Genomic DNA, 16,273 nt, shown 5'->3' on the forward strand with positions numbered 1-16,273 from the left:
CTCCCCACCTGGAATCCAGTGTCTGAAGTTTAACAAATAGAATTATTTGCTTTATTTTATTTTGTTATTATTAAAAATAATAATATTTGTTATATTTGTTAAATTATTTTCTTTCTTCTTTGCTATTATCTTTTAAAGTGTCTCTGGGTAAGAAGTACTTCAACTTGCTTTGAAAAATATGATTTATCCTGGACTTCCATTTGCTGGAAGGGCTTCCCTGGTGGCTCAGATGGTAAAGAAACTGCCTTCAATGTGGGAGACCTGGGTTCGATCCCTGGGTCTGGAAGATACCCTGGAGAAGTAAATGACTACCCACTTCAGTATTCTTGCCTGGAGAATCCCATGGACAGAGGAGCCTGGTGGGCTACAGTTCATGGAATCACAAAGAATCAGACACAACTGAATGACCAACATTTGCACTTTCAGTTGTTGGAACACACTCAGGTTCTTCTTGTCTTAGCAATCTGTGTATAACAATTTGCTGCATGTGAACCTGTCTTATGCCAGGTCTTGGCAAGACTGGTTCCTTCTTTTTCTACTGGTCTCGACTAAATAGTATCTTCTCATTGAGGTCTTCCATGATTGCTAATCTCCATCCTATCATCCTGTTTTTGTTTTTGTTTTTTTTACTTTTCCCTATGACTACCTGAAATTCAAGTTCATAAAAGCATTGACTCCTTGTGTTAGCTGATGTATCTCCAGCACTTAAAACACAGTTTTACTAAGAGTATAACTCAATGGGTATTATATGTGACTAAGTATAAAACAACTTCAAATATGAGAGTAACACCACATTTGCTAACTTGAAGTTTAGAAGAAATATTAAAATGCTTATGTAAAGCATTTATTTGTTAATTTACTTACACTTTTAAATTATATATTTTGTATTTTATGTATATGTAAATCTACTTCTGCTTTATTGACTATGCCAAAGCCTTTGTGTGGTTCACAACAAACTGAGGAAAAGTCTTCGAGAGATGGGAATACCAGACCACCTGAGCCGCCTCCTGAGAAATCTGTATGCTGGCCAGGAAGCAACAGTTAGGACTGGACATGGAACAACAGACTGATTCCAAATAGGGAAAGGAGCGTGTCAAGGCTGCATATTGTCACCCTGCTTATTTAACTTCTATGCACAGTACATCATGAGAAATGCTTATGAATGGGCTGGATGAAGCACAAGCTGGAATCAAGATTGCTGGGAGAAATATCAATAACCTCAGATATGCAGATGACACCACCCTTATGGCAGAAGCAGAGAAGTAAAGAGCCTGTTGATGATAGTGAAAGAGGAGAGTGAAAAAGTTGGCTTAAAACTCAACATTCAGAAAACTAAGATCATGGCATCTGGTCCCATCACTTCACAGGAAATAGATGGGGAAACAGTGACAGACTTTACTTTTTTGGCTCCAAAATCACTGCAGATGGTGACTGCAGCCATGAAATTAAAAGACGCTTGCTCCTTGGAAGAAAAGTTATGAACAACCTAGACAACATATTAAAAAGCAGAGATATTACTTTGCTGACAAAGGTCCATCTAGTCAAGGCTATGGTTTTTCCAGTAGTAATGTATGGATGTGAGAGTTAGACTCTAAAGAAAGCTGAGCACCAAAGAATTGATGCTTTTGAACTGTGGTGTTGGGGAAGACTCTTGAGAGTCCCTTGGACAGCAAGGAGATCCAACCAGTCCATCCTAAAGGAATTAGTCCTGAATATTCATTGGAAGGACTGATCCTGAAGCTGAAACTCCAATAATTTAGCCACCTTATGCGAAGAACTGACTCACTGGAAATGACCCTGATGCTGGGAAAGATTGAAGACGGGAGGAGAAGGAGACGAGAGAGGATGAGATGATTGGATGGCATCACCGACTCAATGGACATGAGTTTGAGTAAACTCCAGGAGCTGGTGATGGACAGGGAGGCAGGCAAGCTGTAGTCAATGGGGTCACAAAGAGTCGGACACAACTAAGCGACTCAACTGAACTGAATGCTGATATATTTTTCTTACATTTTGTAAAATAACTTTTTGATTGAAATATAGTTGATATACAATATTACATTAGTTTCAAGTGTACTACATAATGACTTGACATATGTTACATTATGGAATGATCATCACAATAAATCTGTAACCATCAGTCCACATACAAAGTTATTAAAGTATCATTGACCATATAGCTTATTCAGTATATTACATTACTGTGGTTTATGCATTATATAACTGGAGGTTTGTAACTCAATCCCCTTCACCCTTTTCCCTGCCATGGCTCTGTATTTGCAAAAGTGTACTGAATCACTGTGGTGCTATGGCCTTACTCACTATACTAACTATGACATTCCAATTAGTCATGTTATAAATTAAAAAGTCTCTGACTCTGCTCTACTTTTTCTTATGAGACAGCGCTTTCTTCTGTCAATTAAGGACAGCTTGCAACTGTTGTATTGAACACATGCCAATCAAAAGCGAAAGCAAGCTTAGTTTCTGAGAAATGAACTATATGTTAGGAAACCAGCTCCTTCCTGATTAGTACAATAGGTTATGTGTAGTTTTGTGTTTGGTTTTATGTGTGTGTGTGTGTGTGTGCGCATGTGTGTCTCTCAAGCTGCTTGAAATATTTACTAGGGACATTTTTTTCTAAATGCTGGCTAGGAGGAAGCTGTAATTCCTCACTTTCCTGTGTATGTGGAGTTGTAGTCTCTAGAACATTTGCATTATTTTAAAAATAGCCACAGATCAAGTTAATTTGCAGGTTAGTATTATTGTATTAAAACTTTGTATATGTATAAATGCTTAATGTTTTCAAGTGCTGTCCAAATTTTAGTTTCCATAAAACAGACCCTGAATTTTGGGTTTTGAATGTTTTAATATTAGATTGCTTGACTTGTGAAAAACTTCATGCGGCCTGTTCTAGGGTACCCAATACCAGGGACGTTATTCAGCTGGAGGCACTAAGTCTCATACACAAAGGAATCAAGACAGCACATGAGAAAATAAGCTGCAATATATGTGTATGTATAGGAAACATATGTACTTACATGCACCTGTGCTAGGTACAGAAGGGTGTGTAAAGATCAATTAGACATAGTTGTAGCCCTAAATACAGCTTAATCTAGTGGGTGAGATTGACTTGCACTCAAATAATAGAAGGAAAGGACTGGAAAGGCTAGGAGGGAGGAGCACTACTATTCACACAGTAGTCTCAAGATCTCAGATTGGATCATTTAAAGCTTTACCCCATGAGGACTTTATTTTTACGTTAGTTATAGGAAATAGTTTGAATTTTAAGTATTTTTTTAAATAGCCTGACATTTCTTATTAATATTTAACTTTATTTCTCGACCATATATTCTGTCCTGTCTGTTCATCCTAGTAAACTCAATATAGCACTTCAAATAACTATCATTTGTATGTTGTTTCAATAATTTAGTGAATTCCTTTGAATACATGTTTTGGTTCTGCTTACCCACAAATTCTCAGTGAAAATTAGGATCACTTTGTGAAATTCCTCCATGATTGGGATTATGTCACATATAACAGGAAAATACAAATGACTTATAGATACTATTTTTAGTTAATTGTTTTCATATTTGAGTATGGATTGCTACTTTATTTAAAACCCTTTTTTAGTCTTTCAGTATTATTGGGTAGTTTTCTATAATTCTTTTCAAATTTGAATTTGCCTTATTATTTTTCCTATTTATTTGTAATTAAAAAAGAAATAAATTTTACAGTATTTTAAGTGTCCAAGTTAAGTATATTTAAATGTTAATTATATTCACATCATTGTGGCACTGATCTCCAGAGCTTATTTATCCTACAAAACCAAAACTCTATACCTACTGAACAACTTCCCATTATCCTCTAACCCTAGCCCTTCACAACCGCCATCCCACCTTCTGTTTATATGAGTTTGGACTACCTTACATACTTCATGTGAGTGGGATCAGAAGTATTGTTCACTTTTGTTGCTGGACTATTTTAATTAAAATAATGGTTTCATGGTCAACCCATATTATAGCATGTGCAAGATTTTTCTTTTTTAAAGCTAACATTTTCCTTGTGTGCATCTACAGTATTTTTTTTATCCATTCATCTGTTGATTTGGGCATATGGTTTATTTCCACCTCTTGACTATTGTGAAAAATACTCAATGTGAATAATTCTCTTTGAGATACTGCTTTTAATTCTTGTGGACATGTACTGTTTATTTCCGTTCCGTCGCTCAGTCGTGTCCGACTCTATGCGACCCCGTGGACTGTATCCTACCAGGCTTCTCTGTCCATGGGATTCTCCAGGCAAGAATACCTGGGTGGGATCTTCCCAACCCAGGGATTGAACCCGGGTCTCCCGCATTGGAGGCAGACGCTTTAACCTCTGATCCACCAGCAGTGGAATTTCAGGCTCATATGATAATTCTAATTGTTTGATGACTCACTGTACAGTTTTCCATAGAAGCTACATAATTTTTCATTTCCACTCACAATTCACAAGAATTCCAATTTCTTCATGTAGTCATAAATATTTGTTATTTCCTATCAAGAGGCTCTTTAGTTCTTCTTCGCTTTCTGCCATAAGGGTGGTGTCATCTGCATATCTGAGGTTATTGATTCTACCTTGTGCTTCATCCAGCCCAGCATTTCTCATGATGTACTGTGCATAGAAATTAAATAAGCAGGGTGACAATATACAGCCTTGACGTACTCCTTTCCCCATTTGGAACCAGTTTGTTGTTCATGTCCAGTTCTAACTATTGCTTCCTGACCTGCATACAGATTTCTCAAGAGGCAGCTCAGGTGGTCTGGTATTCCCATCTCTTGAAGAATTTCCCAGTTTGTTGTGATCTATTCAGTCAAAGGCTTTGGCATAGTCAATGAAGCAGATGTTTTTCTGAAATTCTCTTGCTTTTTCGATGATTCAGTGGATGTTGGTAATTTGATCTCTGGTTCCTCCAGTTTGAACATCTGGAAGTTCATGGTTCATGTACTGTTGAACCCTGACTTGGAGAATTTTGAGCATACTTTGCTAGCGTGTGTGTATGTGTGTGTTCAGTCGTTCAGTCATGTCCGACTCTTTGCAACCCCATGGACTGTAGCCCACCAGGCTCCTCTGTCAACGAGATTCTCCAGGCAAGAATACTGGAGTGGGTCGCCATTTCCTACTCGAGGACTAGTGTGTGAGATGAGTGCAAAGTGAGATGAATGCAATTGTGTGGCAGTCTGAGCATTCTTTGGCACTGGAACAAAAACTGACCTTTTCCAGTCCTGTGGCCACTGCTGAGTTTTCCAAATTTGCTGGCATATTGAGTGCAGCACTTTCACAGCATCATCTTTTAGGATTTGAAGTAGCTCAACTGGAATTCCATCACCTCCACTAGCTTTGTTTGTAGTGATGCTTCCTAAGGCCCACTTGACTTCGCATTCCAGGATGTCTGGCTCTAGGTGAGTGATCACACCATTGTGATTATCTGGGTCGTGGAGATCTTTTTTGAACAGTTCTTCTGTGTATTCTTGACACCTCTTCCTAATATTTTCTGCTTCTGTTAGATCCATGCCATTTCTGTCCTTTATTGTGCCCATCTTTGTCTGAAAGACAGATGGAGTTTAGCTTATAAATATATGTGGTGAATAAGGGACAGAGCATGTTTCTTGAGACAGTATTTTATATGTATAAAGTTTGGATTGTCTGTTGAAATGAAAGTAATATCTCTTCCTGTTGGGCCCTTAATTTCTTGCAGGTTTAACCCCTTTAGGTTCTGGGCAACCTGCACTACCTGCTGTCACTGTATGTTGTGAACTTTTCTTCCCTTGCTGGTTTCCATCTGGAATCCACAGTGTGATCCAAATCCAAGGTCATCTAAATGTGTTATGTACTGTATTCCTACTAACACTGGTTCTTCTGTGCACAGAGCTTGGACAATGAGGATCATAGGAAAAATTTTGCTCTGGCCTTTTAATTTGCTGTCTTAATTCAACTTTTGTGACATAGTCTTGCGAATAGTAAACTCATATGTTGGATAATGAGGTTAAATTCTCTTGCTCAGTTGCTAAGTTGTGTCCTATTCTTTGTGACCCTGTGGACTGCAACATGCCATGCTTTCCAGTTCTTCACCATATCCTGGAGTTTTTCTCAAATTCATGTCCATTGAGTTGGTGATGCCGTATTATCACTATTTTTTTTGCTCAATGTGTCCTATATTTGTTCATTTAGAGTTTCTTCAAACTGGTTCAAATGGTGTGATACCCCAGAGTTTAACCACTTTTCTATGTATGGCCATTAGATTGCTTTCAATATTTTGCAATTAGAAGCAATGCTGAAATGAACAAACCTACAAACCTTCTCATATTTTTTCTTTTCATATTTTTGTTGCTGTTTCTTCAGGATAGATCACTGGACGTGAGATTGTGGACTCAAAAGGTAATAGCATATGGTTTTGTTAGATGTGGACAAAGTCCTCTCCAGAAGGGTATGCTACATTGCATTCTCACCTTTATTTTTGCATTTTATTCTCCCAGAAATGAACTTTTTCCTTGGTATCTCATCTTTTTTTTCTATATTTTAATTGGAGGCTAATTGCTTTACAATATTGTGGTGGCTTTTGCCATACATTTACATGAATAGGTCACGGGTGTACATGTGTTCCCCATCCTGATCCTCCCTCCCATCTCCTTCCCCATCCTATCCCTCAGGGTCATCCCAGTGCACCAGTCCTGAGCACTCTGTCTCATGCATCGAACCAGGACTGGCGATCTATTTCACATATGAAAATATACATGTTTCAATGCTATTCTCTCAAATCATCCCACCCTTGCCTTCTCCCAGAGTTCAACAGTCTGTTCTTCACATCTGTGTCTCTTTTGCTGTCTCACATATAGGATCATCGAAGATCGATCCTGGGTGTTCATTGGAGGTACTGATGCTGAAACGGAAACTCCAATACTTTGGCCACCTCATGCGACGAGTTGACTCACTGGAAAAGACTCTGATGCTGGGAAAGGTTGGGGGCGGAAGGAGAAGGGGACAACCAAGAATGAGATGGCTGGATGGCATCACCGACTCTGTGGACATGAGTTTGAGTGAACTCCGGGAGTTGGTGATGGACAGGGAGGCCTGGCATGCTGTGATTCATGGGGTCACGGAGAGTTGGACACGACTGAGCGACTGAACTGAACTGAACCATCTTTCTAAATTCCATACATATGTGTTATACTATATTGGTGTTTTTCTTTCTGACTTACTTCACTCTGTATAATAGGCTCCAGTTTCATCCACCTCATTAGAACTGATTCAAATGCATTCTTTTTAATAGCTAAGTAATATTCCATTGTGTATATGTACCACAGCTTTCTTATCCATTCATCTGCCAATGGACATCTAGGTTGCTTCCATGTCCTGGCTATTGTAAACAGTGCTGTGATGAACATTGGGGTACATGTGTCTCTTTCAGTTCTGGTTTCCTCGGTGTGTATGGCCAGCAGTGGGATTGCTGGGATGTATGGCAATTCTATTTCCAGGTTTTTAAGGAATCGCTACACTGTTGTCCATAGTGGCTGTACTAGTTTGCATTCCCACCAACAGTGTAAGAGGGTTCCCTTTTCTCCACACCCTCTCCAGCATTTATTGCTTGTAGACTTTTGGATAGCAGCCATTCTGACTGGCATGAGATGGTACCTCATTGTGGCTTTGATTTGCATTTCTCTGTTAATGAGTGATGTTGAACATCTTTTCATGTGTTTGTTATCCATCTGTATGTCTTCTTTGGAGAAATGTCTGTTTAGTTCTTTGGCCCATTTTTTGATTGGGTCATTTATTTTTTTGGAATTGAGCTGCAGGAGTTGCTTGTGTATTTTTGAAATTAACTCTTTGTCAGTTGCTTCATTTACTATTATTTTCTCCCATTCTGAAGGCTGTCTTTTCAGCTTGCTTATAGTTTCCTTCATTGTGCAAAAGCTTTTAAGTTTAATTAGGTCCCATTTATTTATTTTTGCTTTTATTTCCAATACTCTGGGAGATGGGTCATAGAGAATCCTGCTGTGATTTATGTCGGAGAGTGTTTTGCCTATGTTTTCCTCTAGGAGTTTTATAATATCTGGTCTTACATTTAGATCTTTAATTGATTTTGAGTTTATTTTTGTGTATGGTGTTAGAAAGTGTTCTAGTTTCATTCTTTTAAAAGTGGTTGACCAGTTTTCCCAGCACCACTTGTTAAAGAGATTGTCTTTTCTCCACTGTATATTCTTGCCTCCTTTGTCAAAGATAAAGTGTCCATAGGTGCATGGATTTATCTCTGGGCTTTCTATTTTGTTCCATTGATCTATGTTTCTGTCTTTGTGCCAGTACCATGCTGTCTTGATGACTGTTGCTTTGTAGTGGAGCCTGAAGTCAAGCAGGTTGATTCCTCCAGTTCCATTCTTCTTTCCCAAGATTGCTTTGGCTATTTGAAGTTTTTTGTAATTCCATACAAATTGTGAAATTATTTGTTCTAATTCTCTGAAAAATACCATTGGTAGCTTGATAGGGATTGCATTGAATCTATATAGTGCTTTGGATAGTATACTCATTTTCACTATATTGATTCTTCCGATCCATGAACATGGTATATTTCTCCTTCTATTTGTGTCATCTTTGATTTCTTTTATCAGTGTTTTATAGTTTTCTATATATCCGTCTTTTGTTTCTTTAGGTAGATTTATTCCTAAGTATTTTATTCTTTTTGTTTCAATGGTGAATGGAATTGTTTCCTTAATTTCTCTGTTTTCTCAGTGTACAGGAATGCAAGGGATTTTTGTATGTTAATTTTATATCTTGCAACTTTACTGTATTCATTGATTTGTAATTTTCTGGTGGAGTCTTTAGGGTTTTCTATGTAGAGGATCATGCCATCTGCAAACAGTGGGAGTTTTACTTCTTCTTTTCCAATCTGGATTCCTTTCATTTCATTTTCTGCTCTGATTGCTGGGCTAAAACTTCCAAAACTTTGTTGACTCATAGTGGGCATCCTTGTCTTGTTCCTGACTTTAGAGGAAATGCTTTCAATTTTTCACCATTGAGGATAATGTTTGCTGTGGGTTTATCATGTTTATATATGGCCTTTATTATGTTGAGGTATGTTCCTTCTATTCATACTTTCTGGAGGGTTTTTATCATAAATGGATGTTGAATTTTGTCGAAGATTTTCTCTGCATCTATTGAGATAATCATACGGTTTTTATCCTTCAATTTGTTAATTGGGTGTATCACATTGATTGATTTGCAAATATTGAAGAATCCTTGCATCCCTGGCATAAAGCCCACTTGGTCATGATGTATGATCTTTTTAATATATTGTTGGATTCTGTTTGCTAGAATTTTGTTAAGGATTTTTGCATCTATGTTCATCAGTGACATTGGCCTGTAGTTTTCTTTTTTTGTGGCATCTTTTCTGGTTTTGGTATTAGGGTGATGGTGGCCTCTTAGAATGAGTTTGGAAGTTTACCTTCCTCTGCAATTTTCTGGAATAGTTTGAGTAGGATAGGTGTTAGCTCTTCTCTAAATTTTTGGTAGAATTCCATGAAGCCATCTGGTCCTGGGCTTTTGTTTGTTGGAAGATTTCTAATTACGGTTTCAATTTCTGTGCTTGTGATGGGTCTCTTAAGATTTTCTATTTTTTCCTGGTTCAGTTTTGGAAAGTTATACTTTTCTAATAATTTTTCCATTTCTTCCAAGTTGTCCATTTTATTGGCATATAGTTGCTGATAGTAGTCTCTTATAAGCCTTTGTATTACTGTGTTGTCTGCTGTGATTTCTCCATTTTCATTTCTAATTTTATTAATTTGATTCTTCTCCCTTTTTTCTTGTTGAGTCTGGCTAATGTTTTGTCTATTTTATTTATCTTTGTGAAGAACCATTGTTTAGTTTTGTTGATTTTTGCTATGGTCTCTTTTTTTCTTTTGCATTTATCTCCGCCCTAATTTTTGTGATTTCTTTCCTTCTACTAACCCTGGGGTTTTTCATTTATTCCTTTCCTAGTTGCTTCAGGGGTAGAGTTAGGTTATTTATTTGATTTTTCACCTATTTCTTGAGGTAGGCTTGCATTGCTATGAACCTTCCCCTTAGCACTGCTTTTACTGAATCCCATAGGTTTTGGGTTGTTGTGTTTTCATTTTCATTCGTTTCGATGCATATTTTGATTTCTTTTTTATTTATTCTGTGATTTGTTGGTTATTCAAAAATATGTTGTTTAGACTCCATATGTTTGTATTTTTAATAGTTTTTTTCCTGTAGTTGACATCTAATCTTACTGCATTGTGATTAGAAAAGATGCTTGAGATGGTTTCAATTTTTTTTTAATTTACCAAGGCTAGATTTATGCCCAGGATGTGATCCATCCTGGAGAAGTTTCCCTGTGCACTTGAGAAAAAGGTGAAATTCATTGTTTTGGGGTGAAATGTCCTATCAGTTCAGTTCAGTTCAGTCGCTCAGTCGTGTCCGACTCTCCGCGACCCCATGAATCACAGCACGCCAGGCCTCCCTGTCCATCACCAACTCCCGGAGTACACTCAAACTCATGTCCACAGAGTCGGTGATGCCATCCAGCCATCTCATTCTCCGTCGTCCCCTTCTCCTCCAGCCCCAACCTTTCCCAGCATCAGAGTCTTTTCCAGTGAGTCAACTCGTCGCATGAGGTGGCCAAAGTATTGCAGTTTCAGCTTTAGCATCAGTCCCTCCAATGGACATCCAGGATTGATCTCCTTTAGAATGGACTGGTTGGATCTCCTTGCAGTATAAGGGACTCTCAAGAGTCTTCTCCAACACCACAGTTCAAAAGCATCGATTCTTCAGCGATCAGCCTTCTTCACAGTCCAACTCTCACATCCATACATGACCACGGGAAAAACCATTGCCTTGACTAGACGGACCTTGGTTGGCAAAGTAATGTCTCTGCTTTTTAATATACTATCAAGGTTGGTCATAACTTTCCTTCCAAGGCGCAAGCGTCTTTTAATTTCATGGCTGCAATCAGCATCTGCAGTGATTTTGGAGCCCAAAATACAAAGTCTGACACTGTTTCCACTGTTTTTCCACCTATTTCCCATGAAGTGATGGGACCAGATGCCATGATCTTTGTTTTCTGAATGTTGAGCTTCAAGCCAACCTTTTCACTCTCCTCTTTCACTTTCATCAAGAGGCTTTTGAGTTGATCTTCACTTTCTGCCATAAGGGTGGTGTCATCTGCATATCTGAGGTTATTGATATTTCTCCCAGCAATCTTGATTCCAGCTTGTGCTTCTTCCAGCCCAGCGTTACTCATGATGTACTCTGCATATAAGTTAAATAAGCAAGGTGACAATATACAACCTTGACGTACACCTTTTCCTATTTGGAACCAGTCTGTTGTTCCATGTCCAGTTCTAACTGTTGCTTCCTGACCTGCATACAGGTTTCTCAAGAGGCAGGTCAGGTGGTCTGGGATTCCCATCTCTTTCAGAATGTTCCACAGTTTATTGTGATCCACACAGTCAAAGGCTTTGGCATAGTCAATGAAGCAGAAATAGATGTTTTTCTGAAACTCTCTTGCTTTCTCCATGATCCAGCGGATGTTGGCAATTTGATCTCTGGTTCCTCTGCCTTTTCTAAAACCTGCTTGAACATCTGGGAGTTCACGGTTTACATATTGCTGAAGCCTGGCTTGGAGAATTTTCAGCATGACTTTGCTAGCGTGTGAGATGAGTGCAATTGTGCAGTAGTTTGAGCATTCTTTGGCATTGCCTTTCTTTGGGATTGGAATGAAGACTGACCTCTTCCAGTCCTGTGGCCACTGCTGAGTTTTCCAAATCTGCTGGCATATTGAGTGCAGCACTTTCACAGCATCATCTTTCAAGACTTGAAGTAGCTCAATTGGAATTCCATCACCTCCACTAGCTTTGTTAGTAGTGATGCTTTCTAAGGCCCACTTGACTTCACATTCCAAGATGTCTGGCTCTAGGTCAGTGATCACGTTATCGTGACTATCTTGATCGTGAAGATCTTTTTTGTACAGTTCTTCTGTGTATTCTTGCCACCTCTTCTTAATATCTTCTGCTTCTGTTAGGTCCCTACCATTTCTGTCCTTTATCGAGCCCATCTTTGCATGAAATGTTCCCTTGGAATCTCTAATTTTCTTGAAGAGGTCTCTTGTTTTTCCTATTCTGTTGTTTTCCTCTATTTCTTTGCATTGATCACTGAGGAAGTCTTTCTTATCTCTCCTTGCTATTCTTTGGAACTCTGCATTCAGATGCTTATATCTTTCCTTTTCTCCTTTGCTTTTCGCCTCTCTTCTTTTCACAGCTATTTGTAAGGCCTCCTCAGACAGCCATTTCGCTCTTTTGCATTTCTTTTCCATGGGGATGGTCTTGGTCCCTATCTCCTGTACAATGTCACGAACCTCCGTCCAGAGTTCATCAGGCACTCTATCAATCAGATCTAGTCCCTTAAATCTATTTCTCACTTCCACTATATAATCATAAGGGATTTGATTGAGGTCATATCTGAATGGTCTAGTGGTTTTCCCTACTTTCTTCAATTTAAGTCTGAACTTCGCAATAAGGAGTTCATGATCTGAGCCACAGTCAGCTCCTGGTCTTGTTTTCGCTAACTGTATACAGCTTCTCCATCTTTGGTTGCAAAGAATAGAATCAATCTGATTTCGGTGTTGACCATCTGGTGATGTCCATGTGTAGAGTCTTCTCTTGTGTTGTTGGAAGAGGGTGTTTGCTAGATATCAATTAAATCTAACTGGTCCATTGCATCATTTAAAGTTTGTGTTTTCTTGCTAATTTTCTGTTTAGTTGATCTATCCAAAGGTGTGAGTGGGGTATTAAAGTCTCCCACTATTATTGTGTTGCTGTGAATTTCCCCTTTCTTATTTGTTAGAAATTGTCTTACCTATTGTGGTGCTCCTATGTTAGGTGCATATATATTTATAATTGTTTTATCTTCTTCTTGGATTCATCCTTTGATCATTATGTAGTGTCCTTCTTTGTTTCTTTTCACGGCCTTTATTTCAAAGTCTATTTTATCAGATATGAGTATTGCTACTCCTGCTTTCTTTTGGTCTTCATTTGCATGAAATATCTTTTTCCAGTCCTTCACTTTCAGTCTGTATGTGTCCCTAGGTTTGAGGTGGGTCTCTTGCAGACAGCATATATGGGGGTCTTGGTTTTGTATCCATTCAGCTAGTCTTTGTCTTTTGGTTGGGGCATTCAACCCATTTACATTTAAGGTAATTATTGATAAGGATGATCCCATTGCCGTTTACTTTGTTGTTTTGGGTTTGAGTTTATACACCTTTTCTGTGTTTCCTGTCTCGAGAAGATCCTTTAGCATTTGTTGAAGAGCTGGTTTGGTGTTGCTGAATTCTCTTAGCTTTGCTTGTCTGTGAAGCTTTTGATTTCTCTATCATATTTGAATGAGATCCTTGCTGGGTACAGTAATCTTGGTTGTAGGTTTTTCTCTTTCATCACTTTAAGTATGTCCTGCCATTCCCTTCTGGCTTGAAGAGTTTCTATTGAAAGATCAGCTATTATCTTATGGGGAATCCCCTTGTGGGTTATTTGTTGTTTTTCCCTTGCTGCCTTTAATATTTGTTCTTTGTGCTTGACCTTCATTAATTTGATTAATATGTGTCTTGGGGTGTTTTGCCTTGGGTTTATCCTGTTTGAGACTCTCTGGGTTTCTTGGACTTGGGTGATTATTTCCTTCCCCATTTTTGGGAAGTTTTCAAATATTATCTCCTCAAGTATTTTCTCATGGCCTTTCTTTTTGTCTTCTTCTTCTGGGACTCCTATGATTCGAATGTTGGGTCATTTTACATTGTCCCAGAGGTCTCTGAGGTTGTCCTCATTTCTTTTAAATATTTTTCCGTTTTTCCTCTCTGCTTCATTTATTTCCACCATTCTATCTTCCACCTCACTTATCCTATTTCTGCTTCAGTTATTCTACTGTTGTTTCCCTCCAGAGTACTTTTGATCTCAGTTATTGCATTATTCATTATTGGTTGACTCTTTTTTATTTCTTCTAGGTCCTTGTTAAACTTTTCTTGCATTTTCTCAATCCTTGGCTCCAGACTATTTATCTGTAACTCCATTTTGTTTTCAAAAATTTGGATCATTTTTTCTATCATCATTCTGAATTTTTTTTTAGTTTGACTCCCTATCTCCTCCTCTTTTTTGGTTTGATGGGCTTTTATCATGTTCCTTTACCTGCTGAATATTTCTCTGCCTTTTCATCTTTTTTAGGTTGCTGTGATTGGGGTGGCCTTTCTGTATGCTGGAAGTTTGTGGTTCCTCTTTATTGTAGAGTTTCCTCCCTGTGGGTGGGGTTGGACGAGTGGCTTGTCAAGGTCTCCTGGTTAGAGAAATTTGCATCAGTGTTCTGGTGGGTGGAGCTGGATCTTTTCTCTCTGGAGTGCAATGAAGTGTCCAGTAGTGAATTTTGAGGTGTCTATAGGTTTGGTATGACTTTTGACCGCCTGTATTTTTTTTTAATTTAATAAATGGTACAAAGCACAATGCTGAAAACATTAACAGTTAAAATTTCACCAAATGAAAAGATACTATAGAATACACAGTTGTAAAAAGCTACATTAAGTTATTTTACAACTGCCTCAAGCTACAAAAAGAAAAAAAAAACCCAATGCCATACCTAAGTTTTTTTGTACCGCCTGTATTTTTGTACTCAGGGTTATGTTCCTGCTTTGTTGGAGAATCAGCTTGGTATGTCTTGCCCTGAAACTTGTTGGCTCTTGGGTGAAGCTTGGTTTCAGTGTAGGTATGGAGGATTTTGGATGAGCTTTTGTCGATTAATGGTTCTTGGAGTGAGGAGTTTTCTGGTTTTCTCAAGTTTTGGATTTAGGCCTTCTGCCTCTGGCTTTCAGTCTTATTCTTATAGTGCCTCAAGACTTCTCCATCCATACAGCTCTGATGATAAAACATCTAGGTTACTGATGAAAAGATGCTCCACAGTGAGGGACACCCAGAGAGGTTCACAGAGTTACATGAAGAAGAGAAGAGAAAGGAGGGAGATATAGGTGACCAGGAGGAAAAGAGGGGGAATCAAAAGTGGAGAGAGCAATCTAGCCAGTAATCAATTCCCTTATATTGTTCTCCACAGTCTGGAACACTCAGAGAAGTTCACAGAGTTCCATAGAGAAGAGAAGAGGGAGGAGGAGATAGTGGTGACCAGGAGGAGAGGTGGGGGAGTCAAAAGGAGAGAGACCAGTCTAGCCTGTGATCAGTTCCCTAAGTTTTCTCCACAGCCCAGAACACCCAAAGAGATTCACAGAGTTAAATAGAGAAGAGAAGGGGAGGGAGGAGATAGAGGTGACCCGGGGGAGAAAAAAGAGAGTCAAAAGGGGAGAAAGCAATGAAGCCAGTAATCACACTCCTAAGTAAAAATGGGTACTGAAGGTTGGATTCTTAAGGGTATGGAATTGATAACTAATACCAAAAAGCAAAGATTAAAAATCTAGAGTAGAAGTTAGACTCTCAAAAATACAATATTAAAAAAAAACAAAAGTTATATATGTATAAAAATGAAATTTGCTTTAAAAATAGGGTCTTTTTTCTGAAGGTAACAGTAGGTTTTAAAAATGAAAATTAAAAGAGTAATAACTTAAAAATTAAAAATAATTGAAAAATGATAATAGTAAAAATATATCTAGGAATTTCTCTGGAGCTGTTGAGGGCAGTGTGTGGTCAGTTCAGTTTCAAATAGTTCCTTGTTCCACCTTATGCTTCTTCTCAAGGTCTATAGGTCCATTCCAATGTAGCCAGTGCTAACTACAGGGTTTTAATCTGTTGCACCTGTCACTTCCAAAGCCATTCCCTTTTGTTTGTTTATTTTGGCTTCCTCTATTTGCAAGTCTCATCAGTATCTAACTTCTGCCCTGACACAAGGGGGTGAAGGTGGTCATTTACTTAGGCTTACTCGTTCAATTGTTTTGTGGGGAGGGAGGAACACTACAAACAAATATCACTGGCATGATACTACAAACAAATATCACTTGCAGTGTCTGGGCCACACTGGGTTTGCCCCCGCTCGCGGCGTGTGTGCTTTCTCGGTCTACACTGCTCAGGCTTCAGGTTGCTCTGCTGGGGAACTGTCTAAGGTGGGCCCTGAGTTGCACATACTTCCCAGATATACCGCACTCAGGTTCAGGTTCTCAGGTACTCCACAAAGGCACAGACTCAGTTGAACCTGTGTTTTGCACCCTTCCCAGGTTCGAGCAGCTCAGCCGACCAGGTGCTTGATGAGT

General features: G+C 38.7%; 1 long non-coding RNA gene across 2 annotated transcripts in view; it reads left to right on the forward strand.

Annotated features, from left to right (window-relative positions):
• The window catches only part of LOC129541842 (uncharacterized), a 46,378-nt gene extending 35,104 nt beyond the window's left edge, over positions 1-11,274 (forward strand). For both annotated transcript variants that reach the window (XR_016037211.1, XR_016037210.1), the window contains one exon: positions 139-11,274. This is a non-coding gene — a long non-coding RNA (uncharacterized LOC129541842). The remainder of the gene's footprint in view (positions 1-138) is intronic.
• The last annotated feature ends 4,999 nt before the right edge of the window (positions 11,275-16,273 follow it).

The sequence above is a fragment of the Moschus berezovskii genome, chromosome 4 (assembly GCF_049115385.1).
Source record: "Moschus berezovskii isolate FMDL1 chromosome 4, NW_MosBer_1.0, whole genome shotgun sequence".
NCBI classification, from domain to species: Eukaryota; Metazoa; Chordata; class Mammalia; order Artiodactyla; family Moschidae; genus Moschus; species Moschus berezovskii.